Source organism: Lynx canadensis, chromosome A3, assembly GCF_007474595.2.
Source record: "Lynx canadensis isolate LIC74 chromosome A3, mLynCan4.pri.v2, whole genome shotgun sequence".
Classification (NCBI taxonomy): domain Eukaryota; kingdom Metazoa; phylum Chordata; class Mammalia; order Carnivora; family Felidae; genus Lynx; species Lynx canadensis.
The window spans coordinates 127,752,379-127,779,434 of record NC_044305.1 but is presented as its reverse complement, the minus strand read 5'-3'; the positions used below and the strand labels follow the sequence as shown (position 1 = coordinate 127,779,434).

At 50.9% G+C, this 27,056-nt stretch overlaps 1 long non-coding RNA gene across 1 annotated transcript; it reads left to right on the top strand.

The window, feature by feature from the left end:
• Positions 1 to 608: 608 nt before the first annotated feature.
• On the top strand, positions 609 to 27,056 carry LOC115511107. Its single transcript, XR_004343485.1, has 3 exons — positions 609 to 1,171; positions 8,361 to 8,513; positions 25,855 to 27,056. It is a non-coding gene; the product is annotated as an uncharacterized LOC115511107 (long non-coding RNA).

The following is a 27,056-nucleotide window of genomic DNA, read 5'->3' as shown; positions in this document are numbered from 1 at the left end:
GCCAGTGCACCTGCTCCGTCCACTTGCCGCCTCAGGTGACCCCTCTCGTGGCGTTTATGCCACATTCAGATCACGGCTTCATTTGTATTTTTCACTGCCTGTAGGCAGAGCCCTCCATCAGCTCTCAGAGGTATCCCATGCCAGGCACACACAGGGCTTCGCCAATATTCGATGAATGAATGAATGAATGAATGAATGAATGAAAAGCTTCACTTTCTCCTGGTTAAAAAAACCTTGATGTTCGGGCCTCGGGAAAACTTCCTCCACTCTTGGGGCAGCTGGGCTGGTAGGTCTAACTATGGGTAAATCCGAGCATTGGATTCACTCGTGTTGCCCAGCCGAGGACCTCGGTGGTTTCTGGAGTCTGTCCACCGGTATAAGCTTGTCAGGATTTGGGGGCGAGCAGTTATTTTGGTGAATTATGGAGAGTCAGATATCAGCCAATGCCTGCTGATGCTTTGAGAGGGTGGGGATATGAGGGGAATTTTGAAAAATGACTTATTTTGAGGAAAGTGGGATGCTTGCTACGGAAATTTTACAAATGCAGATAAGCAAAATGAATTAAAAAAAATAAATGAATAAGACGATTATCCTATCATTTAGGGCTATTGAGCACCTGGCCGGGCCACTCAGGTTTGAGTAGAGGGAGGCTGGACACCGCCTCTCGGTGGAGGAATGTGACCATCCCACGGCAGGGAGAGCATCCGGGAAGGAGACGCGCTGATGTGGCCATCGTTGGGGAATAGAACTTCTCACAATTAAATCTCAGTACGAACTGTGAAGATGCTCAATGAAGCTACAATTATTTCAGCTGGGAGTCCTTTATTGTTGCACTAAAGTAAAAAAAAAAAAAAAAAAAAAAAATCTTGGCTACATGGTGCACAACCGTCTGACCCCGTATAGCGCTTCTCGGGTTTCAAAAGCCACTTTGTTCCCCGCTCACAATTTCCCGGTGGGGATCATCACCCCCGTTTTACAGCCATGGAAACTGAAGTCTAGAAGGGAATAAAGAATTTCTGCAGTGTCAGCACCTCGTGGACTGGGGAACAGATCTAAATATTCTGCTTCAATCCCAGAGGGCTGTCTTCTCCTCCACGTCGCCACTTACTGTGATTACAACCCCCCAGGGGTCACATTCCACACCCAGAAAATTGTAACACTGACCCAAAAGGTAAGACTTCCTTTTTAATGTTTTAACTTTAGCGTGGCCTTCAGCCTTTGACTCTAGAATGGTGTGTACTGAGTAAACATTCCCTCAGAGCTGGATGACCGGGGTTTGATTAGCGGAAGGAATGCTCGGCAGAAGGAACTGGGAAAAAGGGTGGCCCGGCATTTGAAAATGGCACCCAGTTCTTGAGTGAGCAAATATCTGAAAGTCTTTACCACTGTCTGGGCAGTCTAGGTGGGTGCCTACCTCTTGGTGAAAGTGATAGGACTTTGCAGACGATGATCTGGACCCTTGAAAGTCCTCCGGAGACCCTGGTTCTCTCACTCTCGGAGACCCCGCCCCACATCCTGTCATATGTGATGGGGACTCCTTCGTTCCATATTATGTATTATGGGGTTTTTGTTATTTTGCTATAAAAAAGTTCAAAAGAACTCTGCAGTTTTGCTTTTAAAATTATTTAGCTATGGGTAACTTGATTAATTTACCATAAGGTCTTTTTCTTTTCTTTTTTTTTTTTCCTTCTCAATCTATTTGGAAATTCATGCCACGTGCAAATATATAACCTCCACACTGTTTTCTAATGCAATGAAATGCTCACAAGTGATAAATTTAACAATTACGAAGTGGCATGGGACATAGTGTTAGCTTTTTAAGACAATTAATTAAACATTTACCTACTTTGATTTTGCTGTTTTTGTTTTGTGTTTCAGAACCAGTTTTGTTTTTTTTTTTTTTGTCGGCTCTCAAATTTTTTTTGTGGGACCCTTTAAAAAGCTCACAAGCTGGATCCTGGAGCTATGGAGCCTGGCCGATAAGATGATTCTGATTGCACAGAGCCTAGTGCTTTCTCAATGAAAAGGGTCCCCCAAGTCCCTATGGTTGTGTCGTCAGGGCTGAAGCCATGAAGGGAAGCCATTCCTCATTACGAAGTGTTTTTTTGGGCCAAGGGTACACACTTGTCCTGCTCTAAATGCTGTTGCTGGCAGGGACCTTTGCCACTCAGTCAACGGACTGAGTCCAGGAGGATGATCGAATAATCCGGGAGGCTCTGAATTCGCCATCATTAATTCAGATGGTCCAATTCTGGTCATCAGTTCAGGTCGATCTGAAATACCAGTGGGCCAGAGAGTGTGATGAGGGAAAAACTCTTACGGAGAAGAAAATGGGCCAGGGAAATGGACTTGCTTAAGCCCAGTCGTGGAAGGAGTTTGGGGTAGAGAAGGCCACTCACGTCATTAAAAAGCCCATGGCGTGGCAGAGGCTCTGATGAATTTCATCTGGCCAGTCCAACATCTTTTCAAGGGGAGCTTGAACTCCATTTCATAGATTGGACCCCTTGGGCTGAAATAGGCCAATATTTGCCCAAAGTGACCCGGTGACAGGAACCCAGTGCTGCCTAATTCCAAGGCTCTGCTATGTCTTCCTGCCGTTGCGATGGAGAGACATGCTTACGATTTTTTGGAGGAAATTAGCAGCATGTTTTGAGGTTTGTGCTTGGAATACCAGCAGGCTTAAGGAGATTGCAGGAGCAATGTCTTTTAGGATTTTCCATTTGCAGAAGCCACAATCCTATAACAAACAGTCGGTATGAAAGAACTGGAGAGAAGTAAATTAAGGGCTCACAAGAAGCAATCAAGCCTTTGTCTAGAGTAGTGGAACCAAGAACCCAGTTGGCTAACAAATCCTCGTGGAGCACCTACCTACTCCGTGCAGGGGTCCCTGAGGGATGATAACCTCTCAGGTTTGGGTCCTCCGGTGCAGACAGGCACGGAAGTGGATAGAAGGAGCTCTGGCCTACGAGTCAGAAGATCAGAATTTGCAAACTTCTCTTCCTCTCCCTGGCTGCGTGGCCTCGGACAAATGAATGCACCTCTCTGAGCCTCGGTTACCATTTTGTAAGATGGAGATTCTAATTCTTGCTCAAGCCACCTTCAGGCTCGACATGCCTGTGGATCCCCGCGGAACTACGGCATGTGGTAAACTACTATCCTCTTTATGACTGTCCCTTTGGCAGACCCAGTCTGCGGGGGAAGAGGTATGTCGTTTCTTTGTCCTCGGCACAGGGTCTGGCACATGGTGGCCAGGTACTGGGTGGGCCCGGGAGGAATAAAGCTGTAAATCTCTTACATCTTAGCTAAAATAACCTCTCCTAGTGCACATGGACCTTAACTGGAATCTTTCTGCCCTGTTGATACTTTAAATAATAAAGACCATTTCTTGTCAAGGATCCAAACTCTTCTTGCGCTGACCAGGAGTCTATCAAGCCACAAGATGCTTCATTGAAATCAACCTGTTTTGCAAAACAGCTTTATGGTCTTTTTCTGATGAAGCCGGATGAATCCTGCAGCCATCAACCCGGGGAGGGCGTTTCTCCTTTCCTGCAGCTCGATGTTCACAAATAATCTTCTCTTTTGATCCATACCACCGATTAGGCAAGGGTCCTTTGTAACTCCCGGAATCGCAGCATCCGGGACTGTCAGCTCCAGAAGGGTCCTCGAGAGTTACATATTCCTCCTGCCCTAGTGTAGGGGAGAAGGTCTGCTGCAGAGTGTGAAGGAACTTGTTCAAGGTCATAGAGCAGAGCCAGTCTTGCAAGGAGTTGTGTCTCTTTTCCTGAACTCAATGGAAATGGCTACTGTCCAGGACGTCTCTGGATAAAGCCAGCGGTCCTCTCTGGATACGCCGTGTCACCGAGCTGAGCCACGAAGCAGTTTCATCATCTGATGGGTTCCCAGCTCTGTCAAGACTTTTGCCGAGTGCTCTCCGATGCGGCACTCCGCGCAGACCCTGCAGAGAGGGACACACGCTGTGGACGTTCTCATGGCCCAGCTCACGGTGGGAACATCCGAGGGCTGGAGTGGCCCTGGGGTGCTCTGCAGCGTGGGTGGAGGGGACTCTCGTTCTCCCCGGCCATAAACTCACAGGGCCCTGGGAGAGGTGGGAGAGGACTGGTGTCCTGGAAGGCGGGCCTGAGAACAGTGGTGGGTTGGTGGCCACAAGAGCCGTCCCGAATGGCCTGTGCAGTACCTTGATCTGGAACGTGCCGGGGGGTTGTTGGCTGCAGGCACAGATTAGTCAGATTCCCAGCTGGCGTCTCCGAGCAGGGAGCTGCGGTGAAAAGGCCCGAGTGACTTCCTTCCTCCTTCACTAGAGCAGGCCTGGCGAGTGAGGCCCTCGCACTGTAATTACATGTAGGCAGGAAACAAATCGCTAAGACCTGTCTCCAAGTGAGGAAGGAAGGAAGACATCCAGGGCTCTGGGGATTCTTTATCTTCTGTTCTTGAGGCGCTGGGAAAATAAGAACTGCTATCTACTTTTAAATCTTTGCCAACCCCGGCGAAGTGGGTATTATTAGCCTTAGTCCACAGAGAAACGACAGAGTGAGTTCCCCACGGCTGCGGTGCCAGTGGGTCGTGTCACGGAGCTGGGGCTGAATGACACTTCTGCCTGACTGCAGCCCCCGCCGGTCTCTCTGCCTCGGCTGTATGTGGCCTGGACACTTTCTCTTAGAGCTCAGGGTGGCCTCCTCGCGTCGCACAGGACGCCTGACCAAGCAGGCCGAAGTCCAGCACATGCCTTTGTCCATACCCCGTGCACCCCGGGCTCTCTTCTGCTTCTGCCCAGAGGGAAGGGGACCTCCTCTGCACAGACGATCTGCTCAGGAGCCTGCTCCCACGGGGCCACAGCCGCCCCCCAGGGGCACCGTTTTGGTACCACGCAAAGCTACTGTGATGGCCTTATGTTAGCTGGGGTCACTGTAACTTCCCCGGGCCTCAGCCTTTTCTCTTGAAAAGTGGCGATCTTACTCCGACCATCTGCCGCGAGCCCCGGGCCAGGCACAGAAGGGTTAGGGCTGCACGATGCACTCACTGTTTGTATATGTGTAACCTGCCGGGTGGCAAGGCCATGCGACGCATCCCTGAAATTCTTACGCGCGTGGTGTTTCCTACTGGCCGGTCCAGTTCCCGGGGTGGGTTTCGGTAAATGCAGGCTTCCCTGCTGGACCGTGTGGGTACAAAGTAGATGACCCTGGCCTTCCCCGAGGGGCTGCCTGTGACCACCAGATGGGAGAAAGCTGTGTGTGTGTGGGGGGGGGGTGTCTCTGGTTTAGATACAGGCCAGGGGGAGATGCGACAGCCAGCACCTCCTTCCCCTCTGTCAGGAGAGTGACAGAGCCCCGCCCCACCCCAAATCACCTGCACTGGTGCCCCCTGAATGCACAAGCCCTTTTAAAGCAAATGTATTCACTTCCCTCTGCTTTCCAGGCGGGTTTCTATTCTTTGCCAGGATGCACCCTCTCGCCTCTGGCAACATCCCTGGGCCGCAGCCTTGGGGCTGCTTCGCCCTCCCCCCCCAACCCCAGAGCGTGAACCACAGTGCCGTGGGCACAGTAGGTGCTCTGGTTACGTTGCTTGAAGAAGTGCCTAAGTGAACGCCCCGGGCGGTTCTGACCTTGCTGTGGCATCCCAGGGCTTTGTGACCTTGACTTGCTCCCCCTTCCCCACGGGGCTGCGGCTCGCAGGGCCTGGGCCTGACCGGCTCCCCTTCTCCGCAGGCCCAGGCCCATTAAGCCGCCATCTTCTCTCACCTCATTATCGCCTTGGCCTGGGGAAGCCTCCGGGGAGGCAGGGAGCCCCTGAGAGCGCCGAGGTTTCCCCTCCGCCCTCCCCCTAGAAGACAGAAAGCCAGCCCCGGAGGGAGTGTCTTCTCTGCGGTTTGAGAGAGGCCTTCTTTCCTGGAGCTCATTAAACACACCCCAGAGCGGTGGCAGCCGGGGCCAGTGGCCCGGGCGCCTTCGCCTTTGGCTTCCCAGAGCCCGGCCTTTATCTCCGGGGCAGATAAGAGCCCAGGCTGGGCTCTGTGCTGCGGGAAGGGGAGCGGGGGAGGGGAGCGGGAGCCATAAAGCAGGGCGGGGCCGACGGTTTAGGACGGGGTCCTGGGGAGCCAGAGCTTTGAACTCTGCCCTCTGAGGAGAGGAGGTCTTTACGGCAGGAATGAGGCCCCCAGCCGGGCCCTGGGCACCCTGACTGCCGGGCGAGACAACAGAGCCCCCGAGGTGGGACCGGCTGCCGGAAACGGGGCTCCGGGGCTTTATTGACTTGTAAACGACACCGTTAAGAGGAAACCCTCACCTTGGCTGGAAACAGCTGTGTGAGTGGCTGTAAATCTGGCCGGGACCGCGCGTTCCCTGCGCGGGAGAGGGGTGGGGGGAGGGGGAGACAGGGGTGCGGTGGGACGGGCCCGTTGTGACCGTGCACAGGAAGGGGGCTGATGAGCGGGGCTGAAGACAGATTCCCCCCCAAAAGGGGAGGAAAGCATTCCCAGAAATATACGGGTCATCGTCGGCAATGTCAACCCAGAGAAAGGGACATCGCGAAGCCCGGGAGGACAGAAAACCGTGTGCGCGCGGTGAGGGGAGGGACTGTGGGTCGAGCCCATCTTGGCTTCCGCAGACAAGTCCATGAGCAGCCCAGGCCTCCCATAAAAACGAAACATAATAATACCCTTCAAAGGGTATAATAATTCAGGGAAATGATGGGAGAGCACCTTGCCCATGGAGAGGCTCGAGAAATGAATCTTCTTTCTTCTCCCGTTGATAACAAAACAATATGGAGCTTTGGGATCTTGGCTAGCTTTTTTATTGGGGGGGGGGATCTTTGTCATTTCGTGGAATTAGATAACTTTGAAAAACAAAAGACAAGACTGCTAGCTGCTTAAGGGCAGTGAAGGTCCTGCCTTATTCGGTTTTGTTTGCTTAGTTGCTAATAAGAAACTTGGTATGGAATACTGAGAATGTGTTTGATAAATGTTTGATTTAAATAAGAGAGGGAAGGAAGGGAGGGGGCAGGAGGGAAGGTAGGGAAGGAGAGAGGAGAGAAGGAAGGAAAGGGGGAAGGAAGGAAGGAAGGAAGGAAGGAAGGAAGGAAGGAAGGGAGGGAGGAAGACAGGAAGTAGAAAGGAAGGGAGCAAGGAAGAAGGAAGGGTGGGAGGAAGAAGGGAAGGGAGGGAGGGGGGAAACAAGGTCATTTTCTTCTGGATCCAGTCTAGTAGTTGGAACCCAGAGGAGCGAAGGAAGTAAGATTTGCTGATTTCAACGGCCAGCCAATGCATCATAAAACTCTGTTCTCACAGCCACCAGGAAGACCCTGAGAATAATTGCCCAAGTTGTGCCATTTACTTATTAACCAAGAAGTAAATTTGCGCTATGGGCACGTTATTTACTCTGTTGGAAAATACTTTCTCGGCGCCCGTTTTCTCCTTTCTGATGGTAAGATTTAAATGAGGTAATATGCGTGAAGCTGTTAACACAGCAATTGGAAAACAGTAAATGCTCAACACGTGCTGGATGTTATTACCCTTCAGGATGGAGAAGCTGGCCCAGAGCGGTTAAGTAACTTGGCTAACCCACGAGGCTGAACGATGTCATAGCCCGGATTCCCACCTGGCTCCTAACGCTCACACTCCGGATCCTGCGCTAGGTTCTGGTGCTGCGGAAACACCATGAGCCGTCGTGGTGCGAGGGATCCCGCAGCCGGATGGTCTCGACGTGAATCGTCAGCTGTAACTTCTTTGGAGATACAGCTTATCCGCTCAGCTCGTGAAAAGTTCACGGGCCCTTGGGATCCTTATCTCTGCCTGAGGAATACCTTCGTTCATTAATGAGCAAACTACCGAGTAAATAAATAAACACAAGCAAAGGGGAGGCCGAGATGTTAGGCAAACATTTGCAGAGCACGATGCCAGGCCTTTCCGGGGCTGGGAGCTGCCGAGATCTACCCCCGCTCAGATGCCCAGGGCTTGCCTGGAAGACAGAAAGTCTCCTTCAGAAAACCCCTGGGGGCTACCTGGACTCTGTACCCCAGAGACGCCTTCTATCTCTGGGCATCAGTTTCTCATCTGTATGACAAGGACGCAGGGTGACATGTGGCATTTCACAGCATTTTGATTCCTTAATGATTCACGGCGAAAGAGATCTGAACCCAGGAATCGCCAGGGTGCCTCCGTGTCTGAGAGTCCAGTCTGATTTTTGCAGTGGCTTGAGTGTTTTCAATGATTTGGGGGGATTATCAAATGCAGACATAGCTCTTACTGCGTGCAAGGCACTGTTCGAAGTGCTTACAAATACCGATTTATTCGCTCCTCACCTCAGTGCCATGAGGAAGTCACCTTTATTCTCATCCCCTTCTTACAGATGAGGAAGCGAGGCCCGGACTTTGGAGAAGTCGAAGCTGAGCAGCCTGGGTCCTCCGGGCTGAGCAGTCTCCTCTCAAAACTGATGAAAGCAGAACGGGTTTCAATTTGCCACATGCCTTTCAATCTTCCAAGGAAGGATGGAATAAAGGAGGTAAAGGTGGGGGCAGAGAAGAAAGATGGCTGATGTGTAGAAAACGGAGATGCGTTCGAGAGAAAGTGGGTGGGAGGGTCTGGGGATCTGGGCTCTCTTTTTTGGGGGGGCAGAAAGGAGGATGTCTGGGGGCACCTGGGTGGCTCAGTGTCATGATCTCACGGGTCGTGGGTTCGAGCCCCACGTTGGGCTCTGTGCTGACAGCTCAGGGCCTGGAGCCTGCTTTGGATTCTGTGCCTCTCTCTCTCTCTGCCTCTCCCCTGCTTGTGCGCTCTCTCTCTCTCTCTCTCTCTCTCTCTCTCTCTCTCTCTCTCGGTCAGAAATAAATAAACATTAAAAAAAAATTAAAAAATAAAAAGAAAGAAGGACGTCTGGGCACCTGTGCTGGAATCGGTCCTCCAGAACTCACCCTCACCCAATGACTTCCTGACCATCCATCTAACAATTCCGTGCACCCCTCCTTGATTCTTGGGACGTAGCTGGCAGAGACCAACGCCCCGGGACCGCGAGTCCTGTTCCGGGTCCCAGATTGGCAGAGAAAACTTGGAGGAGAGGCAGGGCTTCTGATGTCCTCGCCTGAGCCCTGGCGGCCATACCTGCCACATTCCATTCTTCAGACTTTAAAAGCCTTCTATTCTTTTACAAATCACTGGTTCAGGCCTAAATTATCCAGATAATTGAGCCGCCTGGCCCGTCACTTTGTTGGCATAGACACCATTTATGTGTAATCTGAGAATATTCTATCTGCTGCGGAGTTTCTTCCAAAGGCATTATTTCTAACCTTCTTTAAGAACAAATTTCCTGTTGCCATGGAGATCATTTTTCGGCTAATTTTATCGGGTGCAGGAGCCTGGGCTGGGAGCCCCTTTTGCACATTTCCCAAGTTGTCTGCTCTGGAGAGTCCTGGCTTGTCTTTGTCAAAGAGGCTCTGGACCTCAGCGTCCTTTGAACCAGACCAGTCAGGTGATGGCCAACACTTCGGTTTTGAATTCTCAAAGCCTTGACTTCATTTGTATAGGCACTTCCGATTTGTTTTAATGAGAAAACCCTTAGAGATTGGGGAGCTCAGTTTTATAAATACATGCTTTCGGACACCTGCTTGTGAGCAAACTGTTAAAACGAGACATTCCTGAGCTAGAAAAGGCTAGAAAATTCCAAAAGCCTCAAAGGCATTTCTTGGGCGCCGAACCTGCCGTCGCTGAGGTGCACGAGGGGAAGCAGAGGAATAGGTCCTGAAATCTGTCCCCAGAAAGTTTGCCGTCTGGTGAGAATGAAATCGCTTGAGAGCTGGGAGGGCCCCCAAGGGTCATGCCTTAATATTCTCATTTTGCTAGTTGGGAAGTTAATCCACACTCTCGGAGCTGGTACTCGGGAGAGTTGAAAACCAAGGTCTCTTGGCTCCCGGTCACTTGGGACAGAGTTGGTATACGCTGGACCACACCTCTCCTCCAGGCTCCGCCCCCTCTTCCCAGCCGACCTGCTGTGCTCCCTACTGTCCTCGCCTCCGTGCCTTGTACATTCAGGTACTGCTCTCTGGAACCCACTGTCGCCCTTTTGGACACTTTGGTATCCTTCAAGGCTCGTCTCAAATGTCGCCTTCTCTGAAATTCTCTAGCCTGGCTTTCATGTGGAGCCCGCACTCTGCTAGAATTATTTGTGTGTGCGTGCCATCTTGTCCAGTGAACACGGAACCACTTGAGCATGGTGGTCCGTTAATCTCTGCGTTACGGTGTCTAGGACAGGACCTGGCATGGAGGGTGCCCTCGGTGAGTGCCCGAAGAAATCAATGGTCCTAAAAGCCAACATAGCAGAACTTACTATGCGCCGGACTCTGTATGAATGCATTAACTCTGTTTTGGTCTGTTTGGGCTGCTGGAACACAATGCCACGGACTAGGTGGCTTATAAACAGCAGAAATAACTTGCTTAAAGTTCTGGAAGTCTGAGGTCACGCTGCCGGCACGGTCAGGGGAGGGCACTCTTCTGGGCTGCAGACTGCTGATTCCGGCCATGTCCTCCCACGGTGGAAAGTCCCAGGGGGCTCTCTGGAGTCTCTTTTATAAGGGTGCTGGTCTCACTCAAGAGGACTCCACCGTCATGATTTGAGCACCTCCCGAAGTCTCCACCTCCTAATGCGGAAACCTTTGGGAGTTAGGATTTCAACACATGAATTCTGGGCGGACACAGGCATTCAGATCATGGCAGCCTCACTTAATACTCTCACGGATCCTAGGCGGTCGGTACGATTATTACCCTGTTGGGCTGTGGAGGCCCTGGGGCACCGCAGAATCACCTGCCTAAGCCGCTCAGCTGGAGTGTGCTGGAGTGGGGGTCCAGTCCCAGGCGATCTTGCCTCCAGTGGCAGCTGTAGCAGCTACTCTGGACGCTTTTTCAGTCAAGTTCAGTCCCGTGCCGCAGGTGTAAACCTCCCTGTGTAGCTGAGGACATGGACGCTTAGTGAACAATAAAATGACTCTTCCAAGGTCACACACACACACACACACACACACACGCACACCCGGCCACGGAGCTGGGATTTGAAGCTGGGAAGTCTGGCTTTGAAGCTGCTGCTTTTCATCATGTCAGCAGACCGAGCTTAAGGTGGGGCGTAAAACAACATGGCGCTGACCATAAATAATTTAGAGGCAGTTTCTCTCATGAGACTTTCCAATTTTCTCTTATAATCCCTACTTTAAATACGTCAATTGAGAGCTAGTTCCTACTCTGTAGCGCAGAAAACCCCAAGGCTTTTCTATTCTTTGTGTGTCTGAGCCACATAATAAGCGTGGGTACAGGGTGTGTGTGTGAGGGGGGGGAATCAGCTCTCTCCATCAGAGGAAAACGTCCCTGGTACTGAGACTGCGAACACATGGCTCTTGATTCTGTTGCTATTTAAATAATATCTTTAACTTGAGATCCTTGAACGTGAACCTTTCAGTCAAAGGAATACATGGAAAGGAACCAAATTATCTCCCCTGGAGAAAGGAAGACGCTGACCCCCCCGTCTGTGTCGGGGACCCCCAGGAAGGCCAGCTACTTGCAGTGTTCCCCGGGTGACATGTGACGCTCGTTTACATTGCCCTTTTCCCCCACTAGTGGATCGGGAACGTCCTCTAGCCTAGGTATGGAAGGCTGACGGCAGGAACCGTCGGTCCTGGTCTTGTCGCCGGTGCCACCTGCTCCTGGGGACTCGGCTCGTCCAGGCCAGGCTGGTCACCACATGGGGCAGTAGCGGTTTCAGAAGGGGACTGGCTGTCGGGCTCCTCCTGTGCTGTTACCCTCACTGTGTATATGAATGGCTGAAAAACCAAGGGAATCAACACGCTGATGGCCTTGGCCGCAAGAGCTTAGAGCTCGCCTGCCGGGGAGTCTTCCTGGTAAGCCCTTGCTTTGTCCTGATGGTCACATGCCTGCCCTTTTGCCCCAGCCTTTAGCTCCTACTGGGGTCCTGGAAGCACATTAATGTATTACTTCGAATCGTCATGTTCACCACCAGACCCGCCTGCAGGGGTTGTAGTAGGACTCTAGTGAAAGCCCACAAGTCCTTCTAGAGCAAATGTCCCTGATCCACGCTCTTGCGTCGTATGGACGGGTTTGCGGGAGCTGGTCTAGGCCCCGCCGAGTCAGGAGACAGCTAGTCGTGGTCGGGATGATAGGTTATCGGGGCGTTCCTGCAGACCACACAGACAGCTGCCCAGAATTTCCCTGCCGTCTGCTTTCTCCCCAGTCAGTCACCATGACCTCCTCCCAGCTGTTCTGACATTCCGTTCTCAAGGCCTAAGGCGTACTCGGTGGCCAAGCTAGCTGTCCCATCACTCCCTGGATTCTTAGTGCAGGAAATGAAACAGCCCACCATGGCGGAGTCTCCATTTCAGGGATCCGGAGGACATAGTCACGTTTGAGGCAGGACCGGCATTGGCGAAGGAGGCGGGGCACAGTCAGCGCGGGAGCAGGGAGGACGCTCTAGAGCGTAGAGGAGGCAAATGTTTAGAGGCAGCTCCTTGTAATAGTCAGGAGCTCTGTAATAGTCATTTCCCGGACTCTTTCAGGAACCCGATTCGGTAGACGTTCTCATTCCCAGCTAACAGGTGGATAAAGTGAGGCCCGGGCCGCCTGCCACCTGGCTACAAGAAAACAGAACTGGCTGAGTCTGGTTCCAAAGCCCGGCTTCTATCTGCGCTCACAGCCCCATCAGAATCAGCCCTGAAACAAGGTTCACATTCCGAGTCGTTCATTATACAGGGAAAGAGCTTCTGAGGCCTGTTGAGGTTGATTTGCATAATTCATTTTTAGAACATTAATTAGCCGGGATGTGTAATAGTTCTTGTGCCAATTTGTGTTTCAATTTCAAATGCAAATACAAATTAGCAAATGTTATTCCTGTGGCACCTTAAGGATGAAACATTTGCTGCTTGTAGTGAGTATTAATCTTTACATTTCTGAAACTATGACTGATAGAAGCGATAATATCCTCTAATTTGAAGGATCGAGGAAAAAAAAAAATCCAGTCTGGTGGGGGAGGGTGAGTAAGAGGTAATTTTTTTCAGCAAAAGAAAACAGCATGTCAGGCATCCATCCATCCATCCATCCATCCATCCATCCATCCTTCCATCCATCCCTGCATTCATCCATCCATCCGTTAAATAGCATTGAGTGTGAAGTAAGTGTCAGACTGTGTGGTAGGAGACAGAGACGGTTCCAGAGAGCTCGCACACATAGCGGGAGAGAGTTCTGTCACTAAACAAGTACACTCTATGGGGATAGGCTTCAGAACAGAGCTCAGCTTTCAAGTGGTGGAACCGAAAGACCGGAAGTCCCCAGGAATGGTGCCCAGGCAATGGGACACCGAGCGAGCCAAATCTTGAAGTGGCAGTTAGCGCAAGCCACGTAAAAGCAGATTTTGGTGGCAGGGCGGTGGTGGCAGTGAGATCCCCGTGGGAGAACACCTTCCGTGTGAGATCTGCCGTGCCCGAGGAACTCCAAGCCATTCTGCCCAGTTGAAACGTAGGCTCATTTGCAGGTGGGAAAACAGCGGGGAAGGTGACGGGAAGGCTTGTCTGCAGGCTGCGTTGTTGGGAACTCACCCTGCTGACCTTTGAGAGCCACTGGTTGAAGGAGCAGGTCAGACTGACATTTCAGCTCTCTCAGGAGCCCTTGTGGAGAATGCCTGTGGGAAGGAGACTGTAGACAGGGCGTTAAGAGAGTATTGGGACGACCTTCAGAAGAGAAGTGATGAGCTGGGCAGTGGCAGAGGAAGTAGACAGGAGGGGACATCATAAAGAGATATTCCAGGAATGTCCTTACTGGGGAAGCTCTCTGGGGCCGGGCTTAAGAGCATAGGCTGGGGATCCTATATGCACCTGCTCTCTTTCCATCCTGGCTCTGACCTTGGGCAGGTCCCATAGTGCTCTCTGCTTCCCATCTCATATTGCCATGGAAAATACACCAAGTCTGAGCAAATCTGAAAGGAAGGACAGCTTCAGCATCGTGTTGGGGACAGCGTCCGGGGGAGCTGGCTGAGACACTGTGTGCTTTTATCTAGATAACAGCCACTCAGTCATTGAAACATCATCATGGGCAAGGCCAACTTTCCCTATGGACGCTAAAGTTGAGTGATGGTGGGGAGGCACCTGGGTGGCTCAGGTGGTGAAGCGTCCAACTCGTGATTTCGGCTCAGGTCATGATCTCATTGTTTCGTGAGTTCAAGCCCTGCATCGGGCTCTGCGGAGCCTGCTTGGGATTTTCTCTCTCCTCTCTCTCTCTGCCCCTCCACTGCTTGTGTTCTCTCTGTCTCTCTCAAAATAAGTAAGCTTAAAAAATTATTTTAAAAAATGATAAAGTTGAGTGACGGAACCCTCCACAGATGGTGATAGCTTACCTTCTAAGGGCATATATCAGAATGTATAACCTTTAACTAAGTCTATAGAAAGCCGGACTGGAATATACATTAATCAAATGTAGCAGGTAGTAGTGACATTTGATAAGCTGATGTCACATTCCTGTGGGACTTTCGGTAGGGATGACACTCAAGAAATGAACAAACAGGGGACCTTCCTTGAGTGGACCCGATAAGGGTGACTTCACCTTGAGCCTGCAAATGTTCAGCTCCCATTTTGTTTTCATAAAGTGATGGGAAGCGATGAAGGTTCTGATCAGAGCTTCTCTGGGACGCAGCTTACCCAAGTGACTAAGAAGTTTAGGTGGGATGACTTTTTAAAGGTCCAGTTCTGTTCTTTCTGTAGTTTCTTTAAGAGTCATTTCCTGTGAATATTCCGAATCTATCAACCCATAATTATTTATGTATTATGACATGGTGGTCATTTTGTATTGCAGGGTTTCCTCATGGAGAGAAGGACAGGGTGCTTCTATAGAGAAAAATTCCCAGGGTATTAGATAAATCTAGATTTTGACGTTTATCGAAAGTCATCTAAACTGACTTATTCTAGCTTTTGGAATGCCACTCTTTCCCTGTCAGTGTCACATGCTCAATATGGAAAGGCTGTAAATTCAATTTATATTGTAATTCTGCAACTCGTGGAAATAAATTTTGGGTCTGACTTCAACCGGTGTCAGTCCTGAGAATATGAGGAATCGGAGATTCTTTTAGGGCGGGCACGGAAGTTTCCTGGTTTTCAGATTGTACTTTAAGCTAAGTATTTAAATGAATTTTTTTTTTTACAGTTTATTTATTTATTTTGACGGGGGGGGGGTGGTGTGCAGAGAGAGAGGGGGAGAAAGGACCCCAAGTAGGCTCTGTGCTGTCAGCAGCGAGACTGATGTGGGACTCGAATTCACTCGAACTCACTCGAACTCACGAACCGCGAGATCTTGACCTGAGCCGAAGTCTGATGCTTAAACGACTGAGCCACCCAGGCGAGTTGCTGAAGTAACTTGTCCTCGCAGTGCCACTAGTCATCTACCAGTACTAGAAAGTAGTCTATTCCCCTGCCACTTTGACCAAATATCCAGACAACTAATTTCAGGCTGCCAATTTGGAGAGCTAGTTGCCCAAGGTCTAGGACTATCTGTGTCACCGACCTGCCGGTGTGGCTGCGGCTACCGTGGGAGCCTGCCGTCATTAACACCGCGGGATCTTGACAGGCCACCGCAGTGCCTGCTGCCGTAATGTTCCTCTAGAGTCAGAATCCTCGGATGCCATGCCACCAGGATGGCCGACGTGCTGCTGCCACTCCCGGTGCCACAGCCCGCGGGCGCTGTCCCGCTGGCCCGTCCCTTACCACGCTCATCCCCAACGGAGCTGTGTTACCTGAGCAGACACCCCGGAGCCCAGGTCTGGCTGCCGCGTGTCTTGCTGTTGCTAGAAGCAAAAGTAGGAAGAACAAAGTGGCTTCTCTCTCCCTCCTGCCTTTCACGCTCCTGGCAGAGCCTCTCACTGGCAGAACCAAATCCGAAGCCATCTGGCAAGGGAATCTGGGCTTGCATATAGTTTCCAGGCTTCCAGCCTCCTGCAATTCAGAGCGGGGAGGGGGAGGGGGAGAGGGTGGGGGAGGGAAGCTGTTAGCACTCAGTAAAATGGTTGGTGCATATGTTATCACCAGACAAGTGAGTAGGCACAATTTCGAGTTGAAACAAATCAACCCCCCAGTGGCAACAATGGCCCCGCCTATCTCCTTCCTGTATCCACGCGATGTACCTTTCCAGCTTCTCTCATGAAGAAGTGGGGTCAGGGCACCTGGGCGTCCGATTCTCGATTTCGGCTCAGGTGGTGATCTCGGGTGAGTTCGAGCCCCACGGCAGGCTCCTCGCCGACAGTGTGGGGCCTGCTTGGGATTCTCTCTCTCTGCCTCTCTCATTCTCTCTCAAAATAAATAAATAGGCTTAAAAAAAAAAAAAAAAAGAAGTGGGGTCTAGTTCCCCACCTCCTGAATCTAGGCTTGCTTTGTGATTTGCTTTGACCAATAAAATACAGCAGAAGTCAAATATGCAGGTTCTGAGCCTAGGCCTCAAAGGGCCCACGTGCTTCCACTTACTATCTTTGGAATCCCGTCTCCACCGAGAGGAAAAGCCCAGGTCAGCCTGCCGGAGGTTAAGAGACTGCGTGGAACAGAGATAAGTTGTGTCAGTTGAGGCCTCTCTGGACCAGTTAAGCCCTCGTCACCCCGGCAGATAACCAGAGACACATGAGTGACGCGGCTAAGAACAACCAGTCGCCGCCCCTGCGACAATTCGTTGACTTGTGATTTTAAGTCACTAAGTTTTGGAGTTGTTTGTTACGCAGTGAGAGTTAACCGATACATGGGCTCCCAAGAGTGCGAAACCTAGCAACGCGAAGATGTACGTGCTCGGAATGGAAGCAAATGGTGGAGCATCAGTGAATCGTGCAGGAAGCCACATCTGAAAGATTTTCAAGGGGGAGGCACACCCCGCGGACCGATTTTCCGTGGAATCTTCCAATGAGAGATGAAACTTGAACCGGGCACTGAAACCCAAGCAATGTTTCAGACAGATTCTGTGTCTCCCTCTCTCTCTGCCCCTCCCCCGTTCATGCTCTGTCTCTCTCTGTCCCAAAAATAAATAAACGTTGAAAAAAAAAATTAAAATAAATAAATAAATAAATAAATAAATAAATAAATAAATAAATAAAATAAAAATGAAATCACACTTTGAAGACAGTGTAATAAATGAGAAAGTATTTGTTTTAGAAGAGAAAGTGAAAAAAGCCACACGAAACTATACCTGGAATTGTCACCAGGGTGGCCAAATATTTAGAGAAATGGTTATGTAACTTAACACAATTGAATACAAAGAAGTCCGGCACAATGGGTGACAATTTTGAAGTCACCACTACCTTCTGTTTCACTCCGTAAGTATTTTTTGTTTGGCCTGTAACGGAGTCCTGTCCGTCTAATTAGACATAGTAACATCATATGTATTTTTTATTTTATTTTATTTTATTTTATTTTATTTTATTTTATTTTATTTTATTTTAATTTAATTTAATTTAATTTAATTTAATTTAATTTTATTTTATTTTTTATTTATATAGTTTAAAAATTTTTATTTATTTTTGAGAGAGAGAGAGAGAGCACACAAGCGGGGTCGGGCCAGAGAGAGAGGGAGACAGAGGATCTGAAGCAGACTGATAACAGAGATCCCGACGTGGGGTTCGAACTCAAGAGCCATGAGACTATGCATGACCTGAACTGAAGCCGGATGCCAATCCACTGAGCCACTCAGGCGCCCCCACGCAAGTGTATATTTTAAAACAAGGTAAATTGCCGCAAATATTTTTCTAACGAGAACATCAATGTATAGTTATTGAAGAAACTTTGGGATTTATAGAGAAGAAAAATTTCTCACCTAAGCTGTAATCCCATCAGCAGAGATACAGTCACTGTTTTTGCTTTGGTGTATTTCTTTCCAGTCTTTTAAAATACATGTTTGCACAGCTGATATCAAGTGGTCGGTATAGTTTCGTGTGGCTTTTTTCACTTTCTCTTTTAAAACAAATTATTTTCTCATTTATTACACTGTCTTCAAAGTGTGATTTTATTTTTATTTTATTTATTTTTAATGTTAGCTATGAAGTGTGATTAAAAAAAATTTTTTTTTAATATTCATTTATTTTTGAGACAGGAAGAGACAGCATGAATGGGGGAGGGTCAGAGAGAGAGGGAGACGCAGAATCCGAAACAGGCTCCAGGCTCCGAGCGGTCAGCACAGAGCCTGACGCGGGGCTCGAACTCACGGACCGCGAGATCATGACCTGAGCCGAAGTCGGATGGTTAACCGACTGAGCCACCCAGGTGCCCCATAAAGTCTGATCTTAAATGGCTTCTTAGATTTCACCTTCTGAAAGAACCGTTATTTCTTTAATTTCCCCCACTTTGCCGGGCATTTATATTATTTACCGTTTTGCTGTATTGTGAGTATCTCCATGAGCTACTATACATATAAAACATTCTATATAAAATTCTATATAAAACATTTTGATTATTTCCTTAAGAGTCCTTGCTAGAAGTGGGCCAAAGTGCACCCATTCCTAAAGGGGACTTGGTTTGTATTGCCAAATGTCTTCTTTTCCCAGAAAGGGGGTTCTAATTGTTTCTCCTTCACAAATGAAGGATACTGCTTGTTCCATGGTCTCTTTCCTGCATCGAGGATCATCCCACCTTTACCATTTTGCTAGTTTAATAAACGCCAATCGGTAACCCATTGCGGCTCTAATTAACATTTCCTGAAGTTTGAGATAGATTGGACATTTCTCACGCAGTTATTGGCTCTTTGTCTCCCTTTTCCCGCGAACTGACTGCTCATGGTCTGGAGAATTGATATTGACATCAAAGTCCTTTTGTGGTTGTCCAGCTGCTCCTTGCCTCCCACGAGATACGGGCTGTGCAGTAGGAAAGCTGTCATCTCCTATAAAAATGTCTATAGGATGGGCTGCCACACGCGGCCACTGCTGCAGCTGTCACCTGGGTGGCATTGCCAGGGAGCTGAGACACAGCCCTTTCTACAGGATGACTTGGAATCGCAAACCTGAGGCTCCGTTGTGTGTGTTTGCCTGCGGGGTCCTGCACTCGATAGCACTTCCGCCCGGGGGGCTGTGCGCTCCAAATCGTAGCAGCACGTCGAGAGCTTTCAACGTCCCAGTGATCCAAGGACCCGCTGTGGCCAGGAGGGAAGTGGACGCCATAAGGCTGTGCTGCTTGGGTGGTTTCAAGGCGACCGTAGGCTGCTTGGCCTGAACTGTCCCCTTTCATCTCTGGCTCCATGGTGTCAGATGCTGAAGGCTCTGGGAGAGAGCTTTCGAGCCTCATTACCCACCCGGAGTACCATGCAATTCCTCAGTAAGCCACCTGTTCTTGTCAAAAGAAGACCCAGCCTTGCGTGTACTGACTGGAGGCGATACGTCTATTGCAGGCCGGACAGACAGAGAGCTTGGTAACGTGAGTGAAGATCGCACAGACATTTGCTTTTCGCTGTTCTGTACCCCACGGCATTTGGGACACCCTTTTATTACAGCATTTATCACTCTGTGGTGTAATTATCCGTTTACTCAAATGCTTCTGCCTCTAGAGTTTGAGCTCTGCGTGGGGATGGACAGCATGTCACGAATCCCTGTATCTCCAGTGCCCCTCCGCACAGGGTGCTGGCACACAGTACCTGCTCAGTGGACATTTGCTGAATCAAAGGAATGCTGTCATCTGGACCGTGAGGCAAAGGAACCCTTATACGACTTTGTACGAGGATGTTATTTGTTCACGAAGTTCTCAAAAGCAGGTAGTGATGGAACAGCTTTCGTGCTATGATCGCTGCCGACTCTGCCCAGAGCTCTGTCTTGGGCGCGGCCTGCACTCTTCGGCCAAAAGGCTGCTGCTACCAAGGGGCCGTGATAGTGTCTAGCGGTGGGAAAAGGAGACTGGGGTTAACTGATACTTGCCCAGCCCTTAAAACCAGCGATGTTTTTTTTTTTTTTTTTTAAATCTGGTGTGGTGTCACGGATTCAATTATGCTGCTTAGAAAGATATATAGGGGCACCTGGGTGGCTCCGTGGGTTAAGCGCCCGACTTCGGCTCAGGTCATGATCTCGCGGTTCGCGGGTTCGAGCCCCGCATCGGGCTCTGTGCTGACCGCTCGGGCCCGGAGCCTGTTTCAGATTCTGTGTCTCCCTCTCTCTCTGCGCCTCCCCCACTCGTGCTCTGCCTTCATCTCAAAAATAAAGAAACATTAAAAAAAATTTAAAAAAGAAAGAAAGAAAGATATATGGAAGCCTTTAGCCCCAGTATGTTAGAATGTGGCCTTATTTGGAAACAGAGTCACTACAGATGTCATTAAGTAAGTAGGGTAGGTCCCTATTCCATATATGACTTGTATCTTTAACATTTTTTTCTTTTACTTGAGACAGACAGAGAGAGAGAGAGAGAGAGAGAGAGAGAGAGAGAGAATCTTAAGCAGGTTCCATGCTCAGGGTGGAGCCCCATGCAGGACTTGATCCCACAACCCTGGGATCGTGACCTGAGCTGAAATCAAGAGTCCGACGCTTAACCGACTGAGCCACCCAGGAGCCCCTCTGACCGGTTCTTTATGAGAAGAGGGAAGTGTGGACATAGAAACACACAGGGCAGGCGGCCATGGAAGACGGAGGTAGAGACTGGAGTTTCACTGCCAAAACCAGTTTCACTGCTAGTTCACTGGGATTAGCAGAAGCTGAAAAAAGCAAGGAAGGGTCCTCCTCTGCTAGAGGCTTCAGAGGGAGCATGGCCAGCTGGCACCTTGATTTCGGACTTGTGGCCTCCAGAACCGAGATGGTCATTTCTGCCGTTCTAAGGCAACAAGTACCGAGTCTGTGGCACTGGGTTCAGCAGCCCTCGGAGGCTGTCACACACGGTGTGGCCCAGCCCACCCTCGGGAGGCAGTGAGGTTCCCTGTGAACACCTGCACACGTACACACACGCTCCGACTCTCTTCTCCAGTGCTGACCTAGTTTCTGAGAAATGATCAATAAACCCCGGGCGTGTCTGCAGCCTGCGACTCGTCTGTATCTACCCCGGAGTTGCGTTTTATTTCCCTTCTGTGGGTCAGACTGAGAGCTGGTTTTGAAGCCAGAGCTTTATTTTTATCATCCAACCCAGTGTGTGGGAGTCTGGGATTGTCCCTGCCGCGCTGGTTTTGCGTAGGCCACTGGGGGGATTTCTTGGGCTTCTCGAAGGCAGAGGTCCAAGCCGGCCTTTGCCTCTCAGGCAGCACCCTGACAAGAAGGGAACTAGAACCTGAAGTCCTGGATATTGGGTCCCATTCTGTTCCGTACGGGGCTTTGGACAAGTAACTCCTCTCTGGACCTCAGGCTCTCTCTCCGTGGACACAGCTGGTCGCAATCTGTGCCCGCTAAATATTCTAGCGGCTATGTCCCAATGGGGGACAGTCCCTCCAGTGTGTCCAGGGAGGACAGGAATACCTGGACCCAGGTACAGAGGCCCGAGACAGGGGCGAGCAAAGCATCTGGTCTCACACAGGAATCGTGATAAGAAACCAGGCACTTCATTTCTTGGTGAAATTTCTTCTGCTTAAGGGACGTGCTTAGGATCACAGGACCTGGCTTGAGTTCCAATTTGAAAACCATCAGGCAGTGCAGCCTGGCGGTGACGCCCTCGACCTCTCTGAGCCCTGTTTTGCTCACCTGGGAAATATAGGTAGCAATGAACACCCAGCGGGGCTGTGGTGAATTCAGACGAGACAAGGGCACGAGCGTGCCTGGCAACCCTGAAGCCTTTAGAGGCCAGAGAAGGTGGCTCTTCTGTGTTTTCTTCTCTTCTGTGTCCCCTTCCCCCATCGGCAGAGCCTCTAATGGCTTTGGCATCTCTGCGGTCCATTTCCTGGAGGGTGTCAATTATTTAGTGGATGAATACATCTGCCAGCAGGCCCAGGGAGCCACCTACAAGCGTGCCCCAGGCCCGCTCCCTGCTCTCCGGAGGCCGCCTCTCGCCCGTGGCGACCTCCGTGATGGGGACTTCACGCTGCCTGCTGGGGCTGTCCCCAGGCTTGCTTTCCTGGCCTGGCCGGTTGCCCTCTGAGCCACGGGTCCCTCCCTTAGAAGGAAGTTTGGCCTCTTAATGGCCATGAATAATCGATGAGCTCTTAGAGAAGGGTTCTGATGAGAAACACTCCTTCCCATTAGTGACCCTGGCATAACCCCTCAGATGCCCCCTCTGCACACCGCCCCTGCCCCTGCGCACAGCTGCTGGGAGCAGGGTTTGTTTTGCGCGTGGATGGGCGGGCGAAAGGAAGCTCTGAGAGCAGTCAGGAGGCTCCCCCCATGAGGGAGAGGCCACAGCGGCCTGTCCACCCACCTGAGGACGGTGCAGGGCAGTTTCCCAGCAGGGAAATGTGTGCAAATATCGGACTGCAGTTGTCCTTGACCTTGGGAGGAGGGAAGGACAGTACACGGAGCGGGTTCTTTGGGGTGATTCAGGAAGCTGTTGAGGCTCGTCCCAGAGAACTGCACACACGACGAACACCTGGCAAGCCATCTTGGTTGGTCCCCAGGGGATCCCTGGCCTCCCTGCCGGTGGCCTCTCAAACTGGGTGAGCCCAGGTTCTGAATTCAGCTGGCTATCTCCCCTTCTCCACCTTCACCCTTCACGTGCCTTCGGCCCCCCAAGGTGAGATTAGGCCCCGTCCATCTGGCCTTCTCTTCCCTGGGACCTGTCATGCTCTGTCTTACAGAGTGACCGCTGGTCTTCTCCCCACCACATCCCAGGTGCTCAGCATGATGATTGGCACATAGTGGACCCTCAGCAAATGTTACGTCGGGGAAGTCGCATAACCTTTCAGACTGCTGTTACTCATGAGAGGGCTGATGGGAATCCACTTTCTAAGCTGTAAGTAGGTGATAAACTGGATTTCCATTTATCCTGTCATTATTTAGGTGTTCAGGAATGTGGTTATATTTTTTTCTGGCCTCCTAAGCTCGGGGGCGTATGGGTCAGAGCTGACTTGTTGGATCCTATCCGCAAGATGGAGACACTAAAAAGGTCCCGTCAAGGCACTTACCAGTTGGGTGATTCTGGCTTCTTTCCAGGAGCAGGAGAGCAGAGGTACTATAGTGATATAGCGTCTCACCAATCAGGGCAGGATTAAACAATGGATAAAGGAGATTGAAGAAGTTTGTCAGGTGGACTTATAATTTACCAAAGATTTGGGGCAGCAGTTTAAGGATTTAAGCTGCCCTGGGGGCAGAGTAGGGGACAGAAATGAGAAAGGGGGGGGGTCACTCCTTGTTAACCATCTACCAGGAGCCAAAATGGCGGTGGGCACTTTATTTTAATCAGGTTATTCATTTTTCATACGACCCCCAGCATGAAGTACTTTCAATATTTGTTTATGGAAGATGAAACCAAGGCTCACAGCGGTCACACAGCCTGCCTGAGTTCACACAGGGTACGGGGGAGGCTGGGGCAGGGGTTCCATTTTAGCAGGTGAGATGGGCTGAGCATGTGCGCGTCATTTGAAAGGCCTTGGCCACAGGCTCCCAGCGTGGTCCCCTTTGGATAGGCGAGGAAGGGGATGCTCAGAGAGGCGAAGTGACTTACTCAAGATCACATGTGCAGAGAATGCCTGGATGGCTGAGAGGCAATGGGGTGGCAGGGCTGAATGTTGAATGGAATCTCGACCCAGCTCTCCCTTGACCTGTGAGGGCTTGAGGGCAGCTTAGTGGGGGGGGGGGGGGGCGGGTAGGGGCTGGAGCTGGGGGTGGGTGGTGTGGGGCTGTTCCTTGCTATAAGGCTAATGTCCCAGGGAGCAAATTGGCATCAAAGTAATGTCTCCTGTAGGAACAACATTTTTGAATCTCAAAGCACTCTTGTATCCATGATCTCCTTTAAGCCTCCAAATAGCCCTGCAGCAGCATAGGCCCTTTTAGGCCCATTTTGCAGATGAGGAAACTGAGGGTCCACAATTTTGTGTGACCTGCCTGGGATCACGCTGCGAGTGGGTCGAGGACCTGGGGTCCCCACCTACCCAGCTTCTGGTTGTTTACCCTCAAGGTCATCCCTTGTCCATCCACGTCAGCAACCTTGGTTGTCCTTTGACTTCTAGCGGGCGCCACGCACGTTTTTCCCGGGTGGAGGGGCTACCCCTTCTCTTTGTAAACTCGGCTGACAAGGGAGAAATCTTCCCTGGCAAACTCGGAGACTTGCTCAGAGTTCCGCCACGGGAACGCCGATTCGCTCGGTGCTCACGAGGAGCCCGCGGGACCTCGGCTGGCTGCTCTGTGTCTGGATAACGGTATCTGGAAAAGTCTGGTTAGCTCCCTGCATCGCGCCAGGACGTGGCGTCAGCCAGTCACGGAGAGAAAAACACTTGTCCCTCACGCAGTCTGTAAGCTGTCTTGAAACCCAATCTCACAACTGCACAGCCCGTTTCTGTTTCTGTCGTATCTCTTCTCACTTTCTTTTCCCTGCTCGATCCAACGGGAGTAAGTGCTGACTATAAGTGACTAATAGATTCTCCTGCCTTTTCATTCAATCTTGTCATGATTTGCCAGTGAGACTCTGCTTTTGGTATTGATATGAGGCATGTCACAGAGGCTTGGGAGCCTTCAGAGGCGGGAGGCTGACTGATGGGACCACAGAACGCACAGAGCTGTGCACCTGCCGAGGGGCTGAGGCTCCGAGCCTCTGCCCACGGTCCCGTGAGTAGCACTGCAGGGACGTGGCAAGGAAGCATCTGGGCGTCTCCATATTCTCACGGTTGGCACGACACCATCTCTGCTCGATGCTGTGTTTCGCCATGGCCCGCATCTCCTTTCTTGCCCCTCCGAGTCCTCTTTCCTGCCTCGGGTCAGGACTTCGTCAGCTCTCGCTGTCGGCACGTGCATATCGGCCTTTTCTCCCCCTCGCCTACCCCACCACCTGGCTTCCGGAAAGCCCCTCCCGAGCCACCGAGCCACCGAGTGACCCTACCAGCCTCCTGCTTCTGGGCGGGGCATTCGAAGCTTCTCACTAGGCCCCTGCTGGCCTTCCCAGCCTTAAAATAGCACCTAACATTTGCAAGATTAATGCGCTTTATGAAAGAAGACTTCACATATGTTAACCCCAGCAGCTTATCACACTTCTTGTTCTCCAGCCAATCGGTCTAGGCACTGCTCTCTGAAAAATCTTCCATGTGTTCCAGACTCGTGGCATTTCTTCCTGAGCTTTCTTCTGCCTGGAATGTATTTTTCCTCTGTTCATATTTTCTTCTTCCTCCGATGCCCTTCCTGAAAACCATCTCCCGCAGGAAGCGCTCCGTGATCTCTCCAAGCTTTCAGGGGTGAGGATCTGTGTCCAAGGCTTTACTGTCCCTCCCAAGATTCAGAAAAGTTTATTTAAAAAAACACACCCACTAAATGACACTGAATTAATTAATTACGATCAATCAATAGACACCATTGCCTTCTGAATGAATGCCAGTGGATTGAATTATTATTATTAGCCCAAGACTATAACATACGATGGAAAGAAAGGGATTGCTTTCTGGAAAAAAAGAGGACAGTAGAGATGTGCCCACTTGGGTGGACGCCTCGTGAAGTCGGGGGGCGGGGGCGTGCACACTTTCTATTTGGACCAAGGGTTTCCAGAGGCAGGGCGAAGGCTCCGCACTCTACGGGACCAGCCCTACCTCTCCCCCAAGAACCTTCCAGAATACCCATTAGCCCACATCTCTCCCCCTTTTAAAACGCATAGCAGTACTCAGCGTACCTAGCGGCAGCAGAGGGGGCCCTGGAATAATAATGGGGAGAGTTGAAATAATGGCCACCAAAGGGTAGCCGTGTGTTACACTCGCTATGTGTTTTGCTCCTCTGTGATCTGTTTTCTTTTCCGCTTTCTTGTTAATCACAGGGACTGACCTATCTTTGCATCATACGTACCAGCGATGACGATATTCAAAAGATACAGAAAGCGGTGGGAGAAGAGGAAAGATGAGGAGTGGGGGAGTGTGGGGAGTGTTGGCACACATGCACAAGCATGTGCATGCACGCCCATGTCTGCACACGTGCGTGCACACACACACGCACACACGCTCCCGACCATTACCCTGCCGTCACCTCAGGAGACCACGCTGCCAGGCGGGGGAAAACAGGGAAAATGAAACCCTGCAATGAAGCAGAAAGGCCAGGCTGGGCCCCTGGGCTTTGTGCACAGTGTGCTGCTCGGGGCGAAGACTTTAAGGGTGAGATCGAGGCAAACCACTCACCGGACGCAGACCCCTTTCAGGAGCGGGGCTCTCTTCCCGGCCGGTGTCCGTGCCTCGGACCTGCAAGCTCAGCGCGCCTCTCTGTCGGTCAACCGGCTTCCGCCCGCTCCGAGCGGGCCGCAACGTCTCGCTGGTCTCCAGAACCCTGCGCTGGGCAGACCGTGTGCTGGCTCCAGAGGTCCCGGGGACACCTGAGAGGAGACTTCGGGCACCTGCAGGCGGGAACACGAAAGGCACACCCTCCAGAAAGGCATTCTGTCCTGGTCGTGCCCACAGGTCTTGTCCGAGCCTCTGCTCAGAAAGGAGCGCAGGCAGGATTGGTGGGTCCCGGGCCACTGGCCTCAGCGCGCTTGTGTCGGGGGGACCCTTCTCTCTCTGTCTTCACAGACCTACTTCGTTCAGGTCTCTGCCGAGCGTCGCCTCCTCAGGAGCCCTTCCTGACCCTCCGTCTCCAGGATCTCCCCTCCCCTTACCTTATGTAAAAATGTTGAAGAACTATCTCCATAATTGACAACGTCCTCAGCATCAGAACAAAAGCGTCGCGATGTCGCGGCTTCTGCTTGTTTTGCTCCTGGATGGGTCCCCAGAACTCGCGGCGGCAATGACATTTGGTGCATCCGGGATGGCAGATAATTATTCCGTGTTGTAACTTACACTTTCTGCATCTAATTCTCAAGACAAAGTAGGGTATGGGGGGCACTAACGCCTTGTTATAAAGGAGAGGAATTGGAGGCTCAGTGCCATTAAGTCACCTGCTCAAGTCACCTGCTTAAGTCATCATCAGTCACACAGCTGATACTCAGGTGAGCGGATAAAAGTGGTTGGATTAAATGCCCAAATTCCCTAG